This window comes from Nicotiana attenuata, chromosome 2, assembly GCF_001879085.1.
Source record: "Nicotiana attenuata strain UT chromosome 2, NIATTr2, whole genome shotgun sequence".
Lineage (NCBI taxonomy): Eukaryota > Viridiplantae > Streptophyta > Magnoliopsida > Solanales > Solanaceae > Nicotiana > Nicotiana attenuata.
In genome coordinates, this window is record NC_031990.1 from 50,342,350 (window position 1) to 50,363,283 (window position 20,934).

A 20,934-nucleotide genomic window follows, 5' to 3' on the forward strand; every position below is an offset into this window, starting at 1 on the left:
CAAGATTCATTACTCCTTAAGAGATACATATAAGATTTCGTATCGAATACATTACTTTTGATGTTTGTGCTGTAACGAGTTGCAGCTAATTTGCATATTATGATATATGTCATACTTTTCGTATTATCATAGTTGAATTATAATTTATAAATATTTTTAAATAGATTGTTTGTAATTTTGTGATTTTAACGTAATTTTTATAATTATTTTTTATTTTATACTATCTTAAAATTCTTGAAATTAGTAAAATTTAAAGATCAGTGGGACTTACGCCCCATGTCACAGGGCTTACGCCTCGCCTCGTCATAGGTAAAACGCCTCGCCTCATGCCCCCGCCTTTTAAAACATTGGTTTTAGGATACGCGCTTTGCGCGTATATTCTATTTTATTGAATATAAACTCTTAAGAGAATTACATATATTTTATTTTCTAAATTATGTTTGAATTATAAAATAAAAGCTGAATAAAAGTATAACTCTTTGAAAATCACTATTCTTCAATTAATCAATACAGGACAAAACTCTATCCCATAGAAGTTCTCCATTATCTAAACAATATATTTGACTTAGAGGGTGTTTGGATTGGCTTATTTTATGTGTTTATTGACTTTTAAGTACTTTTTTAGTTTGTGTGGTGTTTGGCAATGATAAAAAGTGCTTAAAAGCACTTACTTTTAGGCATAAAAAGTACAAAAATAAGCCAAAAGTCAAAAGTTGGGTATTACCAACTTATGGCTTTTAGCTTAAAAGCTACTCCCTCCGGTCCAAAATAAGTGATTTTGTGGATGTTTTCACACAGATTAAGAAATCCATCTTTTAGCATTAATTAGCAATGAAATTGACCATATTAACCTTTACTATCTCACATAAATACTCCTAACACATACTCCAACATTATTTACTCCAAGGACAATGTAGGAAAAAAAAATAATTAATTCATTCTTGAAATCTGAAAAAATCACTTATTTTGGATCACAAAAAAAAGGCTAAAAAATCACTTATTTTGGACCGGAGGGAGTACTTTTTATAAGCCAATTCAAACACCCTCCTAATATCTTTTTCAGTTTTACAATTTTATATCTTTAATTTTCACAAGTTTTCATTCTTCCTTTAAGTTAGAACATATGACCCTGGAAGATTTAAGAGTTTTTCCAAAAAAAAAAAAAAAAAAAAGGTTTGGTAAGCTATACATTATTAAGTTCATTCTAAAAGGGTCTATTTCTTCGAGAGCAAAATGCAAAGTCTATTCTTTAATCAATAACAAATACTATACGAATTGTTGCAATAGATTAAAAAGAATATCATGAAATAGAATCCATTAATCTACTCTTTCTCGTTATGGGGGTTACTTTTTCCTCTGTCCAAAGCGTATAACCATGCATCCAAATTCTACAACCGAATACATCAAATGTTATTTTATGTAAAGTCTTATCCGTAACCTTTCATTTTCCCCTTTATGTCCGTTAACAAAGTATGAAAAATAAGTTTTTATATATCTTATTATGATTGCATATAGCCTCTTACATGAAAATAAAAATAAAAAAATAGACTAATGAAATAAAGATAATAAAAACTTAGTGTATAAATTCATGTCCGTATAACGAAAAACAAAACCAGGGAATACAATAGCACAATATTACATCCTAGATCTGTTCCATTTTTAGCTAGCCGATTATATAATAGAATAGAAAGGGGCATAGGGTTGAGCAAGGAGACTTTTCTTTCCCGTAACGCGATCAGAAGGAATACAAAGAACAACTTCTTTTTTTTTTTTTTTTTTTTTGTAATAAAAGATTTATTCAACGAAGTTAGGAGTTATTACAACAAGAACTCAGTCTAGGCCACATAGTGCCTAGACTGTCTCTTTTTAGTACATGAAAAGTAAAAACAGGCGGAACAACAAAAGTTTGCAAAGTACAAAAAGTGTCCAGGCTGCAGCCATTTTTAGCTAACAGGTCCGCTACTCCATTAGCCTCTCTAAAGATGTGCTTCAGCTGAGGATCATTCGTCATCCGTAATAGGTGCATGCAGTCATCAATTAAATTTTGATAGAGACAGTTGTTGGTTTTTAGGAGATTTAATAATTCCAAGCAGTCCGTCTCTATTACTAGTGGAAGGAGTTTCTTTGTTAGTGCTAGTTTGACTCCGTGGAGGAGGGCTAGAATTTCCATGTAGATGTTGGTGGCATATTTTAATCCCATATTGAAACCCAAAATCCAATTCCCCCTTTCGTCTCTAAACACTCCTCCTATTCCCCCCACTCCTGGGTTGCCCGCGCAGGCGCCATCTATATTAAGCTTGTAGTAATTTGGGTTGGGTGGTTCCCATTTTACATAAATAGTTTCCTTTACAGGTTTTAAGCAATTATTTTTTGCCAAGTAGAGAAATTCAATGGCCCTACTGATGGGTTGGCATTTGTTAATGGGTGCTTTATTTTTTCCAAAGAGGATTCCATTCCTAAAGTTCCATATATGCCATAAGAGGAATGGGAGAAAATCTGCCCAACGAAGGTAATTATCAAAAGAAGCTTTTGATAGGAGTTTATTCTTAAGCCAATTTTGAAGAGTGTCTTTTCCCTTGGGATTTTGGGAGAAGGGGTGTTTTGTATTGATTTGATTCCAGATTTGCCTAGAGTAGTTGCATCGGAAAAGGATATGCTCTATGTTCTCCGTCTCCTTGTTGCAAATATTACAAGTATCTTCATGGCAAATCCCTCGCTTTTTTAGCATCTCTTTAGTGGGTAGCCTATCCCAAAAAATTATCCACAGGAAGAATTTTAATTTATTTAAGGAGTTTATTTTCCAAATTCAGGCTAAGTTTTTAGGATTGCCCGTGGATTCCGAGACAGCTTCATATGCAGCTTTGACTGAGAAGAAGTTGTGATTTTTGGAATTCCAAGTGTATGAATCCCTAAAGGGTCCAGTTTGTTTTATGTAAGTACAGTTGATTTTGGAGACTATGTCCGGGGGGAGTTCGAAGGATAGGTTCCTGAGGTCAAACTTTCCATTTTTAATGAGGCAGGATAGATTTTTGTCAAGCTCCCCAGCTTGTATGGGTCCTTGGATGGATTCCCTAAGAGTTCCTACTTGATTTATCCATTTGTCATGCCAAAGATTTATGGCTTTTACATCACCTATTAGCCATTTAGTGTTAGCATTGCATATTTCATTACCTTTTTTCATAACTTTCCACGTGTGGGAGCCTATATTCATGCTTTTCAAAATTACTATGAATAATTTTGGCTCATAAGCTTTCTTTCTCTTCTTTATACCTCCACGCTAGAGCTGCATTGAAAGAGGAATTTTTCATATGGGTGTTAGGAATTCCTAGACCCCTTTGTTTTTTAGGCATTGTAACTATACTCCATTTTACAAGGTGGCATTTTTTCTTTTCTTCCGTGCTACCCCAGAGGAAATTCCGCTGAATTGAGTCAATCTTGTTGAGAATTGTTTTGGGGAGGTCATAAATCTGCATGACGTGGTTTGGGATTGCGGCTAGGGTGGCTTTTATGAGGGTTGTCCTACCTGCCATATTTAGGAATTTTGTTTTCCAGCCTGTTAGTCTATTGCTTAGTTTATCCAGGATAAACCGGAAGTCCTTTTTAGTGGGGTTAGTGCTTGGGATAGGGAAGCCTAGGTATTTCCCGAAGTTTTCAGTATAATTCATAGAAAAGCATCTGCTGATGTGGTCTTTCTGACTTATAGGAGTATTCTTTGAGAACACAATTTTTGATTTATCAAAATTAATAGATTGGCCCGAAGCGTTGCAAAATTTTGTGATAGTGTCAATGTTAGAGCTGTAGCTTTTTTGGTTGGCTTCAACTAGGAGAATGAGATCATCAGCGAAGAAGAGATGTGAGAGTTCCGGGCCTTTGGGGCTAATTTTTATTGGGGTCCATTAATAACAGTCAATTTCGTGGCCAATTAACCTAGAAAACATCTCCATGCAAATGATGAAGATGTATGGGGATAGGGGGTCCCCTTGTCTGATACCCCTAGATGGTTCAAAGAACTCTGTTCTAGATCCGTTAATAAGGATAGCAGTTGAGGTAGTAAAGATGCAGGACATAATGAGTTTTATAAGGTCCGGAGGGAAGTTCGGGGAGATTAAGGAAAATCGGACAAAGGACCATTCTATTTTGTCGAATGCCTTTTCCAAATCTATTTTAATCATCATTTTTCACTTTTTCCCTTTAGTGTTCTTGAAGTGATGTAGTACCTCATTAATGATTAGAGCATTATCCGCAGCCCTTCTTCCTTTTATGAAGCTACTTTGGGTAGGATAGATAAGGGTGGGCAGGAGTGTTTTAATGCGGTTTGTGATAATCTTAGTGACGACTTTATAGGCCGTGTTACAAAGGCTTATGGGTCTATATTGTCTAATTGTTTCAGCATTTTCGCTTTTAGGGATTAGGCAGACCAGTATATTATTCATACTTTTAAGCATTTTTTTCCCTGAGAAGGAGTCCTGGCAGAATTTTATGAGAAGCTTACTAGTCTCTTTCCAAAACTTTTGGTATAGAACCGGGTGGAGTCCATCCGGTCCCGGAGATTTGTAAGGTTGAAAAGATTCTAATGCCCTCCTGATTTCTTCTATAGAGGGGATACTACTAAGGAATGGGTGGTCCTGATCCTTAATTGTGGAGTTATAGGAGAGGTGGGTATTGTTGAGTAGGGATTGGTTATGATCCGTGGTGTAGAGATTTTTGTAGTAATCGATAATATGGTCCTTGATGGGTTTTTGTTCTTGAATCCAATTTCCCGCTTCATCTCTCAAACAAATAATTCTATTTTTTCTTCTTCTTTGCATGGTGGTGATGTGGAAAAATTTTGTATTTGCATCACCATCCTGGATCCATTGAATCCTGGATTTGAGTTTCCAAAATTCCTCCTCTTGCCTGAGAACAATATTATACTCATGTAGGAGATCATTTTCTAGGTTTATTAGGAATTGACTGTGGGGGTAGTTTTGAGAATTCTGGATTCCATTTAATCTAGCAAGTAGTTTGCTTTTCTTTTTGAAAATATTACCAAAAGTGTTTCTATTCCACTCTATAGCATTTAGACAAAAAAATTCTATGGCTTTGGTGATATTTGGTTGGTCTGACCAAGAGTTATCGACTAAAGCTCTAAACGTGGGATGTGACAGCCACATAGTTTCTAATCTAAATATATTATTGTTGGTAGAGAAACTTTTAAAGAATTCTATCTTGATTGGGCAGTGGTCCGAATGGCTTCTAGTTAAATGCTTGATATTTGCGTCTTGGAATAGTTCTAACCATTCTGTGTTTGCGATACATCTATCAAGCCTTTCCATAATAATGTTTTTGCAATTTTTGCTCTTATTAGTCCAGGTGAATCTTGACCCTTTAAACCCTAAGTCTACTAGTCCACATTGATTCATACAATCTAAAATTTGGATATTCTATTATAGTTAATAGGTAATCCTCCAAGTTTTTCCGATGCACAGGTGACTTAATTGAAGTCTCCCGCGACTAGCCATGGGCCCTTAAAATTTTTTGCTACTGTTTTTAAATTTTGCCAAAGAATTAGTCTTTCTTCCATAAGGTTACTAGCATATATAATAGAACATAACCATTTTTTTGTTGAGTTTCGTACCTTTACCATGGCGTGTATCTCTTGATCCGTTCCTCCAATTTGATCCACCATTGTATCTCCATTGTTCCACATGAGCACAATGCCTCCCGAATTCCCATTAGCCGGCATTTGGATTAGGCTAGAGTACCCGAAATCATGGACCAAGACATGGTGATCCTCCATTTTTGTTTCCAGCAATGCTACTAAACTAAGGCGATGATAATCCAACATAGCTCTAAAAGCTCTTCTAAATTCTGCACTATTTGCTCCACGACAGTTCCAAATAATCATATTCATGCTAATGTTTCTAGTTGATACACCTCTATCCTGGCTACTTGAGGAGTTGTGGTCGTTCCTCGTTCTTTCCTGTTGTGTCCAATAATGGGTGAACATCGTTGGTACTAACACCACTGCATGTTGGTAGATGCTCGGTGGATTCACCTTCCTTATGGAGATGGAGCATTTCCTCAAATCCACTGGGCAGCTTAAGATGAATCTTTTTCTCTTCTTGCTTGGAATGCCATTGTTTTTGGGTATCTTAACACTCCGTGCTCCACTATTCTTTCTGTTGGAATTTCTTCCTCTTCTTCCTCCTCTTCCATCACATTCTGGTTCTGAGTTTGTGGGGTTGGAGGTGGTGTTTGAGTTTGGTTTGATCCTTGGAGGGTTGAGGGTGGTAGTAATGTGTGTGTTTGGTTCGACACTTGAAGAGTAGAGTGTGGTGTTATCCTGGGCAGTGGAGTTGTGGGTGTATTGTTGTTGGGTTGGGATAGTGGTTGTGTTTGGGCAGAATGGGAGTTGGGAAAAGAGTTTTGAGGGTTTGCATGGGTAGGGTACATGGGTAAGTTCAAGTTGTGCATGAAGAACGTGGGTTGTTGGTATCCTACATGGGAGCTCCAAGGGGAGGGATGGGGACCCATATTCATATGCATGGGCTGCTGGGGACTCAACCATGGACGTATCATTACATTGTTCATACCTAGTTGCATCCCTTCCGTCATAATTTGGGCCAAGTATGAAGGGTACCCTATTTGTATTATGAGATCCCTCCCTTCTAGTTGAAGGTTTATGTTGAGTGCATGTCCCATGAGGCCCCATTCCAGCCAAGATTGTGGGGCATGGTCCGGTTGTATTGGCCTGGTGGTGAAGATCAGTGGTGTTTGGGGTTGTGGTGGAGTTTGTGGCCTCATCCACACGTTCCTCCTTGTTCGATAGTGCCTCCTGTTTTGGTTGAGAGGTAGCCTTGGCATCTTGCAAATTGTTTTTACTAAGAGTTTGGTTTGTTGTAACTTTGGGTTCTCTAATGATAGAAGGAAACTGGTTTATAACCGTATTAGGAGTGTAAGGGTCAACATGTGTTACTAGAGTTTTGTCTTTCCTAGGGGTTAAGGGGTCTTGTACATTAATGGTGTTATGACTTGAGGTTGACATGGATTGAGGTTGATTTGTACTAGGGATTTGTTGTGTGAGTTTGGTATCATTCATGGGCAGAATGGCTGATATTGTTTGTGGGCTACCTAGGTTGTGCATTAAAGAGAGTGTTGAGCTTTTTGTAGGTATCTTTGGGTCTATGTCCATGCCTTGTGATATGTTTTTCTCTGCCGTCGAAACAGTAGAGGGAGTTAAGGGGCAGGCGTTAGGTGTTATTGTCTTGTGAGAGTTATTGCCCAAGGGATTTTGTGAGTTATGGTGAGAGTTAATGTCTTCTATGTTAGTAGTATCAAGATCCTTAGGGTAAAGACAAGAGAAGGTGTTATTAATGAGATGTAGATGTGCATAGTCTTTAGGTACTATGTTATCTTCTTTTTGGTGTTGGGCTAAAGGGGGGGTTGCATCGTTTTCTACTGGTTTCTATTGTCCATTGTGTTCTTACTATCCTCAACAATAATGGAGAGCTTTTGTCCTACTTTTGTTTCAGCCTTTTGCCATTTTTGGGTACTGGGTATATTCTTAGGGGTAGTCAACGTCCTAGGATTGTCTAGGCCGTTCCTGGTAAGGTTTTGAGCTTGTTTTTTATTTTTCTTTTGGTGTGAGACTATTGTCCATTGGTTTATTTTTTGGGTAAGTATATCCACCATGTGAGGTTTAGCCATGGAATTGGAAGAGCTTGCTTCCCGTTCCTCTACTGGTTTTTGTGTTTGATGAGGGCAGTTGTTTACGTTGTGGCCAAGTCTGCCGCAGTTCGTGCATAAGAGATTAAATCCCCCATAGAAAATTTGTTGAATGTGTTTGCCAATCACAATAAAGGTTTTAAGGGGTTGTTCTATAGGTACCATAACACAAAGTCGAGCATACTTACCCCTTAATGCGGATTTGGTACTTGCGTCAATGCGTATTAGTTGTCCTAACTTCTGTCCAATTTTTTGAAGGATCTCGTAGTCATAAAATTCTGTAGCTAGTTCCGGAAGCCTTGCCCATATGGCTGAGTAAGTTAAAACAGCTTTGGATGCTACAAACCTAGGCTCCCATTTTCTTACTGTGAGAAATTGGTTCCCTATGAACCATGGTCCTTCATGAAGGGCCTTGTTATAATTTTCCTCTTTGGTAAACTTTATTAAATAGTAGTCGCATCCTAAGTCTATTAGGGATAGGTTTTCAGTTGGTTTCCATATTGCATGAATTTTTTTTTTTTGGAGAAATTGGTAGCCTATCCTCCTCCCAAATATTTTGATGATAAGTGCATTTGACCAGTTCTTATATATACGTTCCTTGTCCGATGAGGTAATGGGTATAAAGAGTTCCGAGTTAGGATAGTTGTTTGTTTCATCCTCATGTACGTAGGAGACCATATTTGTTTGGACTGTGACTTGGCTTCCTTCAGGTTCCTTATTTGCTTCGTTGCCCGCTACCAAGGTGTCTAGGAAGGTCATCCTCTTCGTCGTATTTGTTATGTCCTTTGTTTTTATTTCAGTTTTATCCGTGTGAGCTACTTTGCATACTTCCATGTCCGTGGGAATAGTTTTTGTGATGGTAGATCCCAGTGTTGTCCCCTTGGTTTCACGCTCGTTTGAAGCAGGCTGAGATGAGTTCTCGTTAGCTAGGTTATTTTGGAGCATGTTGTTTGAGTCCAGGGAGTTCTCTTCATCTGTTTTCATCTGACTATTGGAGAGATTTAGGGAGCTAAGGATGGGTATGGGCAATGTTTTAGAAAAGAGGAAGGGGAAGGAGAAGAACTCTTTTTAGAGAGTAGGAGGAGTCTTTCTCTCTAACCCATTTTTCCCTCAATGACTTTTATTTTGCCAATGCCTATGTTATACAAAGAACAACTAAATTATAGGACGCTAATGTTTATTCTCAACAAAATTATAAAACCTCTACCACGTAATTCCTTGGACAAACCCATTCAAATAAGGAAAAAATTTCTTAATTTTAAAGTCTTAAATATTAGGAACTTTTACCTAGTTCAATAAGAAAAAAACTTAATAACTATAACTTTAATTGATTAAAGTTGTAAATATTAGAAAAGTAATTTAAATTATAGTTTTGTCCAGTATGAGACCAACATACATATTTGCCACATCAACCAATTAAAATTGGCATACAAAAATGAATTTTATAAAATTGTAATAGACGTTAAAGTAGTGCAAATATTTATTTGTTATATCTATAATAATTGGACTCGCAACGATGAACAATTTAGTTAAGTTTGTTATAATGCACTTACTAAAAAGCCAAATATGCTGCAAAAAAATATTAAAAGTAAATACATGTAAACTACAGTTGAAAAAACGCACGTAAATTGCTAAGAAATATTAATCTTATAGGAGTAAATTATTGTTCATACATTTAATGTTAAATTAAAAATATGTAATAACAATATTCATGACAGTAAAGTTTTATGTCAAATATGCAAAAGAATATTTGTCGGCGGTGTTGATTTATAAGATACAATGTCACGATTCGAAATTTCCACCGTCGGAACCTTGATGGCTCCTAACATTTCGCTTGCTAGGCAAGCCAACCTTAGAGTTCATTAATCAAATTCTTAAACCTTTTACCAGCAATTAAACCATAACGAGTTGAAAATAGTGCGGAAATCCATAACAATCTTACTATATAAAGCTACCCAGAATCTGGAGTCACAATCCACGAACTTCTAAGATTTAGCTACAAGTAAATGTCTGAAGGGAATACAACTGTTATCGATACAAATGAAACAGTAAAGAGAATGTATACAAGGGGACGCAGGGCATGCGGACGCCAAAAAGACTACCTTGGGTCCTCGATCAGATGAAGCCAACAGCTAAACTCAGGATCAACTCGGTCCAGCACCAAAATGTGCACAGAAAGTGCAGAGTGCAGTATCAGTACAACCGACCCCATGTACCGGTAAGTGTCGAGTCTAACCTCGGCGAAGTAGTGACGAGGCTAGGATGGCACGACATCACCCTTCGTGCATTAACTCTATCATAGCATGGACATCACCTTTCGTGCATTAACACTCACAATATGGTACAGCATTACCCTTCTTGCATTATCACACACAAAATACGATACGACATCACCCTTCGTGCATTAGCACTCTCCGTCACCAAAGCAATGAAACAATAATAACATGGAGATAGAAATGACAATAACAAGTCTAACTTCAATATTTGGTTCTACAATATCAACCTCCACTTTCAGTCAATACTCAATCAATACAAAGGTCCGTAAACATGATAAGAATGCTCAACATAACGAGAAGCTAGTCTAAACATGGATAATATGATCAAAGAAAGCAGTAATTATAGGAGTAGGACTCACTCGCATGCTATAACTCAACAACAAACACATAATAAATAGGCAAATAAGACCTAATCCCTCGAGCCAAGGTTAACCACGACACTTACCTCGCTCCAACGGCCAAACTTAAAGCTCAACCATAGTTTTTCCCTTCACACAAGCCTCCGGACCAATAGAATCTAGCAAATTACCAACCAAACGATTCAATTTAAGCCGTAGAAACTACCCACGATAGCAAAGGATTCAATTTAGGCCATTTTGGAAAAAGTCAACACCCAGGCTCGCTTGGTCCAAACCCGAAATTATGACCAAACCCCGATTACCCATTCACCTACGTTCCCGGATATATAATTAGTTTTGGAATCCGAGCTCAATTTGAGGTCTAAATCCCCTATGTTCGAAATCACTAGTTTCTACCCAAAAATTCCCAATTCCACCTTGAGAAACTTAGATTTTTAAGTTGAAATCTTGTAAAATAAAGTGAAAGATTGAAAGAAACTAGATTAGAATCACTTACCAATGGTTTTGGGCGAGAAATGGTCTTTGGAAAATTGCCTTTTGTGTTTTAGGTTTTGAAAATTTAAAGAATGGGAGAAAAATTCCGCCTAAGTTAAGTTTTGTTCAGCTGCAGATGTCGCATTTGCGACCTGATGCGAAGCTCGCAAATGTGAGGGGACTATACAAATGCGAAGGTTTGTTCGCAAATGAGAACATCTCACTTCGTAATTGCGACATAAATGATTGCATTTGCAATCATGCCCTCCCCAAACTCACTTCACAAATGCGAAGCTTTTCTCGCAATTGCGAGGACTGCCTGGCCCAGCTACTCTTCGCATTTGCGATGAGTAGCTCGCAAATGTGAAGCTGTCATGCCCGAAAATGCGAACTCTGATATTGCAAATGCGAGATCAGAGGCCAACACCAGTACTGGAACACCAGCAACATCTCTAAGTCCAGATTTTACTTCGTAGCCTATCCAAAATTCACCCGAGCCCTTGGGGCTCCAAACCAAACATGCACACGAGTCATAAAGCATTATACGAACGTGCTCGCGCGATCAAGTCGTCAAAATAACACCTAGAATTACAAATTTAGCACCAAATCAAATGAAATTCTCAAGAACACTTTAAAATTTCTATTTTCTCAGTCGGACGCCCGAATCACGTCAAACCAACTTCGTTTCTCACCAAATTTCACAGACAAGTCATAAATATGGTATTAGATCTATATCGGGTTCCGAAACCAAAATACATACCCGATATCCAAAAAGTCAAAACTTGGTCAAACATTTTCATTTCATTAAGCCTTTAACTTTCAAATTTCGACAAAGTCTGATATCTCGGGCTAGGGACTTCTGATTTTGATTCCGAGCATATGCCCAAGTCCCAAATAAAGATACGGACCCACCGGGACCGTCAAAATATGAATCCGGGTCCATTTACCAAAAATATTGACCGAAGTCAATCCAAATAAAGTTTTTAGGCAAAATTTCTTATTTTTATCAACTTTTAACATAAAAGCTTTCCGGAAACACGCCCGGACTGCGCACGCAAATCGAGGAGGGTAAAAATGGGATTTTTAAGGCTTATAAGTGCAGAGTTGAGTCTAAAACATAAGATGACCTTTCGGGCAATCACATTCTCCACCTCTAAAATAACCCTTCGTCCTCAAATGGACATAAAAAAGTACTTGAGACGGTGAAAAGGTGGGGATATCTACTCCGCATGTCCGACTCGGACTCCCAAGTGGATGCCTCAACGGGCTGACCTCTCCACTGCACTCGAACTGAAAGATAACTCTTCGATCTCAACTAACGAACCTGCCGATCTAGAATGGGTACTGACTCCTCCTCGTAGGTCAAATCCTTGCCCAGCTGGATAGTGTTGAAGTCCAACAACAAAATCCATAGTGATACACTCCCACTTCCATTCAGAAATCTCTATCTTCTGAAGCAAACCACCAGGCCTCTAATGCTCGTACTTCACTTGCTGACAATTTAGACACCGATCCATATATGCCACTATATCTTTCTCCGTTCTCCTCCACATATGCCTGATACATCTTGGCGGCGCCCGGATGAATAGAATACCGGGAACTGTGGGCCTCCTCTAAAATCAACTCACAAAGTCCATCCACATTCACACAAATACGACCCTGCATTCTCAAAACTCCATCATCTCCAACCGTAACCTGTTTGGCATCACCGTGCTGCACTGTATCCCTAAGGACAAGAAAATGAGGGTCATCATACTGCCACTCCCTGCTGCTCTCAATAATGAAAACCGAGCGACCGTACAAGCTAGAACACGACTGGGCTAAAAAACTTCCAACCTCATGAACTGATTGGCCAAGGCCTGAACATCTAATGCAAGCATTCTCTCACCGACTGGAATGTACGCAAGGCTGCCCATACTCATTGACTTTATACTCAAAGCATCGGCCACCACGTTGGTCTTTCCGGGATGATACAAGATGGTGCTATCATAGTCTTTCAATAGCTCTAACCACCTCCTCTGCCTCAAATTGAGCTCCTTTTGCTTGAACAAATACTGCAAACTCCGATGATCCGTGAATACCTCACACGACACGCTATAAAGATAGTGCCTCCAAATCTTAAGTGCATGAACAATGGCTGCCAACTGTAAGTCATGAATAGGATAATTCTTCTCGGGAACCTTCAGTTGCCGCAACGCATATGCAATCACCCTGCCATTCTGCATCAATACCGTACCAAGTCCAATATGAAATGCGTGACAATATATTGTATAAGGCCCTGAACCTGTGGGCAACACCAAATCTGGCGCCGTAGTCAAAGCAGTCTTGAGCTTCTGAAAGCTCACCTCACACTCGTCTGACCGTTTGAACGGGGCACCCTTCTGGGTCAACCTGGTCAACGGGGCTGCTATAGATGAAAACCCCTCCACAAACCGATGGTAATAGCCTGCCAATACCAAGAAACTCCGGATCTCTGTAGCTGATGTGGGTCTAGGCCAGTTCTTGATTGCCTTAATTTTCTTAAGATCCACCTGAATACCCTCTGCTGATATAACGTGCCCCAAGAAGGCGACTGAGTCCAACCAAAACTCGCATTTTTAAAAACTTAGCATATAACTGGCTATCTCTCAGAGTCTGAAGAACGATCCGAAGGTGCTGCTCATGCTCCTCCTGACTGCGGGAGTAGATTAAGATATCATCAATAAACACAATCACAAGGGAATCCAAATAGGTCTTGAACACTAGGTTCATCAAATCCATAAATGTTGCTGGGACATTTGTCAGCCCAAATGACATCACTAGAAACTCATAATGCCCATACCGAGTTCGAAAAGCTGTCTTAGGGACATCGGATGCCCTAATCCTCAACTGATGATAGCCAAACCTCAAATCGATCTTTGAAAACACCTTGGCACCCTGAAGCTGATCAAATAAGTCGTTAATCTTTGGCAATGGATATTTGTTCTTTATGGTGACTTTGTTCAACTACCGATAATCTATGCACATCCTCATCGATCCATCCTTTTCTTCACAAACAACACGGGCACACCCCAGGGCGAGACACTAGGTCTAATGAAGCCCTTATCAAGCAAATCTTGCAACTACTCTTTCAATTTTTTCAACTGTGGCGGGACCATACGGTATGGCGGAATGGAAATGGGCTGAGTGCCCCGGGCCAATTCAATATAGAAGTCGATATCTCTGGTGGGAGGCATCCCTGGCAGGTCTGCTGAAAATACCTCTGGAAACTCACGAACGACCGGTACAGAATCCATGGAAGGAACCTCCGCACTAGAATCGCAGACATAAGCCAAATAAGCTAAACACCCCTTCTCGACCATATGTCGAGCCTTCACATAAGAGATAACCCAGCTAGTAGAATGGCTTGGGGTCCCTCTCCACCCCAATCGAGGCAACCCCGGCAAGGCTAAGGTCACCTTCTTGGCGTGACAATCCAATATAGCATGATACAGTGAGAGCCAATCCATCCCCAAAATGACATCAAAATCGACCATATCGAGAAGTAGGATATCTACACGAGTCTCAAGACTCCCAATGGTAACCACACACGAACAATTAACGCTATATACAACAATAGCATCTCCCACAGGGGTGGGCACATACATAGAGGCACTCAAAGAATCACAAGGCATAACCAAATATGAAGCAAAATAGGATGACACGTAGGAATAAGTAGAACCCGGATCAAATAGTACTTAGGTGTCTCTATTGCAAACTGAAACCGTACCTGTGATAACCGCAGCAGATGACTCAGCCTCAGGCCTGGCTGGAAAAGTATAGCATCGGGGCTGGGCCCTACCACTCTGAACTACATCTCGAGGATGGGCCCTGCCTGGCTGGCCTCTACCTCTAATGCCCCGATTCCACCTCTAGCTGCCTGACCCCTACCTCTAGCTAGCTGGGCGGGCGGTGAAGCACCCGGTGACAGAACTATGGCACGAGAACCCTGATGTTAAGAACTGCTCGATGCTCAAGGGCAAAACCTAGCAATGTGCCTCGGATCACCACAAGTATAACAAGACCTCTGCTGCTGTAACTGCTGACCCTGAAACTGACCCTGTCGGCCCAAGTAACCACCCTGAAAACTCTGGAGCGGAGGTGCACTAATAGGATCTGGCGGTGCACTGTAGGCTAACTGATCAGAATAATGCATATGAGGGCCACGACCACTTGAAGTACCGTGAGAAGCCCGGAGTGCTAAATGAAACGGCCTAGGAGGATGGCCTCTACCAAAAGTACCCCTGCCTCCAGACGAGGCACCACTGCATCTACCAGAATGACGAGGTCTCTTGTTAGATCCCTGACCACTCCCCTTAACCAGTACCATCTCGACTCGCCTGGCAACATTTGCAGCCGTTTGAAAAGAAATTTCACTCCCAGTATCTTTAGCCATCTTCAATCTGATAGGCTGAGCAAGTCCCTCAATAAACCTCCTCACCCTCTCTCTCTCTCTCTCGGTAGGAAGCAGAAGAATAACATGACGGGATAAATCCACAAATCGGGTCTCGTACTGAGTGACAGACATAGAGCCCTACTGAAGACGCTCAAACTGCCTCCGATAGTCCTCTGTCAATGTGACAGGAAGGAACTTCTCAAGAAATAACTGAGAGAACTGGTCCCAAGTGAGATCCGGCGACCCAGCTGGCCTGGTCAACATATAATCCCTCCACCATTTCTTGGCGAAACCTGACAACTGGAATGCAACGAAATCAACCCTATGGGTCTCCACTATGCCCATGTTACGTAACACCTCATGACAACTGTCCTGATAGTCCTGGGGATCCTCTAAAGATGCACCGCTAAAGTGAACTGGGAAGAGCTTGGTAAACCTATCCAATATCCATAAAGCCTCAGAAGACATAGTTGATCCATCACCGGTCTTTGCCGCAACACCCGGCTGAACTACCCCAACAAGCTGAGCTGCTGGAGTCTGAAACTGAGGAGCCATCTGCTCCAGAGGGTGAGTAGCGGGAGTTTGTGCTCCCCCCCCCCCCCAGCCTGAGAGATGGTTGGTGCTACAGGAAATGTTCAAGCCTTTCCACACTCTCCACGAGGCCCAGTAAACGGACCAAAGTATCGTGAAGTACCAGGGTGGCAATGAACCCCTCTGGAACCTGAGCTGGTCCTGCTGGAACGGTCTGCGTGGAGCCTCCTCATCAAACTCCACCCGAGGCTCTGCTGCTGTTGCTGCTACTCGAACTCTAGGCTGAGCCCTGCCCCTGCCTCGGCCTCTAGCATGGCCTCGGCCTCGTGCTCTTCCCCTCGTAGGTGTTGCCACTTGGGCCTATGGCTGCTGCTCCACTGAATATGCGGTACGTATTCTCGCCATCTGCGAAAGAACAAGAGTAGAAGAGTTCGATAAGTACTGAGAAAACAAAATAGCATGACGGAGAAGAATAGAAGTGACATTATTCCTAAACACTGTAGCCTCTGAGAGATAAGTACAGACATCTCCGTACCGATCCCCTAGACTCTACTAAGCCTGCTCGTGAATTGTGAGACCTAGGAAACCTAGTGCTCTGATACCAACTTGTCACGACCCGGAATTTCCAACGTCGGGACCGTGATGGTGCCTAACATTTCACTTGCTAGGCAAGCCAACGTTAGAGTTCATTAATCAAATTCTTAAACCTTTTAGTGATTACCAACAATTAAACCATAACAACTTGAAAAGAGTGCAAAAATCCATAACAATCTTAATATATAAAGCTACCCAGAATCTCGAGTCACAATCCAAGAACTTCTAAGATTTAGCTACAAGTAAATGTCTGGAGGGAATACAACTGTTTCTGATACAAATGAAACAGTAAAGAGAATGTACAGAAGGGGAGCCAGGGCCTGCGGACGCTAACAGGACTACCTTGGGTCCTCGATCAGATGAAGCCAGCAACTAAACTCAGGATCAACTCGGTCCAGTACCAAAATCTGCACAGAAAGTGCAGAGTGCAGTATCAGTACCACCGACCCCATGTACTGGTAAATGTCGAGTCTAACTTCGGCGAAGTAGTGATGAGGCTAGGACAAGACACCTACAAATAAACATGTACAGTATAACAATATGTACCCCAAAAGCAGCGATAACAGAAACAAGACAAGTAATATTGGGAAGGGGACATGCCGAGGGGATCACAAGATAAAGGATCACAACAGAAATAAGAACTTCATCAATCGATATACCTGAAACAGATAGAAACAAGTAAACACAGTAAAGGAAAGTGCACGGCATCATCCTTCGTTCTTTTACTCTCAATCTCACCATATGGAACAATAGATTCGGCACGCCATCACCCTTCGTTCATTAACTCTCTCATAGCATGGCACGACATCACCATTCGTGCATTAACACTCACAATATGGCACGGTCTCACCCTTCGTGCATTATCACTCACAAAACACGGCACGGCATCACCCTTCGTGCATTAACACTCTCCCTCACCAAAACAATGAAACAATAATAACAGGGAGATATAAATGACAATAACAAGTATTACTTCAACATTTGGTTCCACAATATCAACCTCCACTTTGAGTCAATACTCAATCAATACCAAGGTCCGTAAACATGATAAGAATTCTCAACATAACGAGTAGCTAGTCTAAACATGGATAATATGATCAAAGAAAGCAGCAATTACAAGAGTAGGACCCACTCGCATGCTATAACTCGACAACAACGCATAGGTACTTGTCACCTCACCTATACGTTGTACCTAACATTCAAACACATAATGAATAGGCAACTAAGACCTAATCCCTCGAGCCAAGGTTAACCACGACACTTACCTCGCTCCAACGGCCAAACTCAAAGCTCAACCACAGCTTTTCCCTTCACACAAGCCTCCGGACCAATAGAATCTAGCAAATTACCAACCAAACGGTTCAATTTAAGCCTTAGGAACTACCCATGATAACAAAGGATTCAATTTAGGCTATTTTTGAAAAAGTCAACAAAAGTCAACACCCGGGTCCGTTTGGTCCAAATCCAAAATTCGGACCAAAACCCAATTACCCATTCACCTCTAAGCCCGTATATATAATTAGTTTTGGAATCTGACCTCAATTTGAGGTCTAAATCCCCAATTTTCAAAATCTCTAGTTTCTACCCAAAAATCACTAGTTCCACCATGAAAACCTTAGATTTTAAGTTAAAATCTTGTAAAATGAAGTGAAAGATTGAAAGAAACTAGTTTTGAATCACTTACCAATGGTTTGGGGGAGAAATGGTCTTTGGAAAATCGTCTCTTGTGTTTTAGGTTTTGAAAATTTAAAGAATGGGAGAAAAATCCCGTCTAAGTTAAGTTTTGTTCAGCTGCAGATGTCGCATTTGCGACCTGAGCTTCGCAAATGCGAGGGGACTATCGCAAATGCGAAGTCCTTCGCACCTCTGCTGCCTTCGCAAATGCGAATATCCCACTTCATAATTGCGACAGAAATAATCGCATTTGTGATCATGCCCTTCCCAGACTCACTTTGCAAATGTGAGGACTGCCTGGCCCAGCTACTCTTCGCATTTGCGATGAGTAGCTCGCAAATGCGAAGCTGTCATGCTCGCAAATGTGAACTCTGATCTTGAAAATGCGAGATTAGAGGCCAACACAAGAACTGGAACACCAACAACATCTCTAAGTCCAAATTTCACTCCGTAGCCTATCCAAAACTCACCCGAGGCCTTGGGGCTCCAAACCAAACATGCACACAAGACTTATAACATCATACGAACTTGCTCGCGCGATCAAATCGCCAAAATAACACCTAGAACTACAAATTTAGCACCAAATCAAATGAAGTTCTCAAGAACATTTTAAATATTCTATTTCCTCAACCGGACGTCCGAATCACGTAAAACCAACTCCGTTTCTCACCAAATTTCACAGACAAGTCATAAATATGGTATTGGATCTATACCGGATTCCGGAACCAAAATACGGACCCGATATCCAAAAAGTCAAACCTTGGTCAAACATTTCCATGTCATTAAGCCTTTAACTTTTAAATTTCGGCAAAGTCCGATATCTCGGGTTAGGGACTTCCGATTTCGATTCCGAGCATACACCCAAGTCCCAAATCACGATACGGACCCACCGGGACCGTCAAAATATGCCCGGGTCCTTTTACCAAAAATGTTGACCGAAGTCAACCCAAATGAAGTTTTTAGGCAAAATTTCTTATTTTTATCCACTTTCAACATAAAAGCTTTCCGGAAATACGCCCAAACTATGCACGCAAATCAAGGAGGGTAAAAATGGGATTTTTAAGGCTTAAAAGCGTAGAGTTGAGTTCTAAAACATAAGATGACTTTCGGGTTATCACATACAAACGCTGAAATTCAAAGTGATAAATTTAAAGCTGATTTCAAATTCTAAAATATTAGTCAAAGTATTAAATGATAAAAATGCATCTAATATGAGATTATTTATTTTTAGAATTAAAATAGTACAATTCGATATTGATAAATGCTTGATATGTGTATATATATTTTTAAACAAAAGCCAGATTTGAGAGATTTTTTTAATGAAAGGGCCTATTAAGAGAAGTGGAGTAGCAGAAACAGTAAATTTGAACCCTTTCTTCTCTATTCGATTAAAGAGAGATTCATTTTCTTTCATCTAAATTCCTTTTGTATCGATCATCATTATTGAAACATATAAACTTAGTGGACATAGACAACTCAAGAAACATAACCATTAAATGTTTATTCCTAAACATTAGGAAAAAGAATGGAAAGAAGTCCTATATATGAAAAAAATAATTAAATATTTATTCCTAAATATAAGAAAAATAGCTAAATGACTATTTTGTTTAGTGTAAAATTTGTTTCTGAAGAATAAAAAAGGCGAACGATATTCGCTAAGGACTTTCGTGCTTTTAATATAGTATAGGTATAGATGTAGAAAGATGTAGAAAGACAGATATATGGGTCCAATATGAAATAATTTTACGAATATAAAGAATCTAAAACAAGAACAACCTTAGATTCATCTTTAAATTTTTATAAAATTTAAAACAAGGATAACATTGTACAAATTTATATTATACATCATATATCCCTTTTCTAATGAATGAGCAATACAACCACAATATCTATATTATATATTTATATTTATTAATAGGTATTACAATTATCATATTATTATTCTTGCATAACTTTGTTTATGACTAATTAGGACATGTTTGGTTTGATGGATTGGCAAACATAATTACGGTATCCAAAAACTTGTATTATTTATCCAATGCTTGGTTGTCATTTTCAGTTATGGCATATATAATGTCGGGAAAAAAATCAAATTTGCAATTGGTAATTAAAAATAGCCACAATTTCTAAAGTAATCAAAAAGTTAGCCACTTTTTTATGTAAAAATAAAATCTGAATAAAAACATCCTAAAAATTCCGGAAAATTTTCAGTTCGAACTTTTTACATATGAGATTCCAGCATAATGTGCTGAAATTTGATAATGTGTTGGAGCTCCAACATAATATGCTAGAAGTTTATATGCATGAGCTCTATAATCCAGCATACTATGCTAGAACTTTCCGTGTGTTGAAGTTCCAACTGTAATATCTCTGTATAACTTATAGAAGCGTGCGGCGTGAAAGTTTTTGATCCTTTTGTTCCAAAAAGAATAGTCTCCATCATATTTGCAGCTTGAACATTGGACATATTAGCGAGCCTATTCCATCTGTAACGTCCGTTTGCCACACCATTTGTACTATGTGGTATGATTCATCAATTACCCGATTGAATTATTTTGGGTCCACCCGTTATTAATGGAATCTAGAATACTTTCAACACTACTAGAAATTCAGCCAAAACTGACTGCGACCAACCGACCGACTTTGATCGGTCAAAAACCGACCGGGTAATCGATGGAAGTCGGTCAATTTTTCAACATATTTTATTCTTCAATTTTTTACGAAATCGATCAACTTCGGTTGGTTGTTTTGGCACAAAATTGAGGAAAAACTATTTTTGCGTCCCACAAAATTTATTTTTCAAGAAACCGTCCAACTTTAGTCGATTTTTCATTTAAAAAAAATAAAAATTAATATTCAAAAAATCGACCGAAATTGATCGGTTATTTCGATCAATTATTTTTAA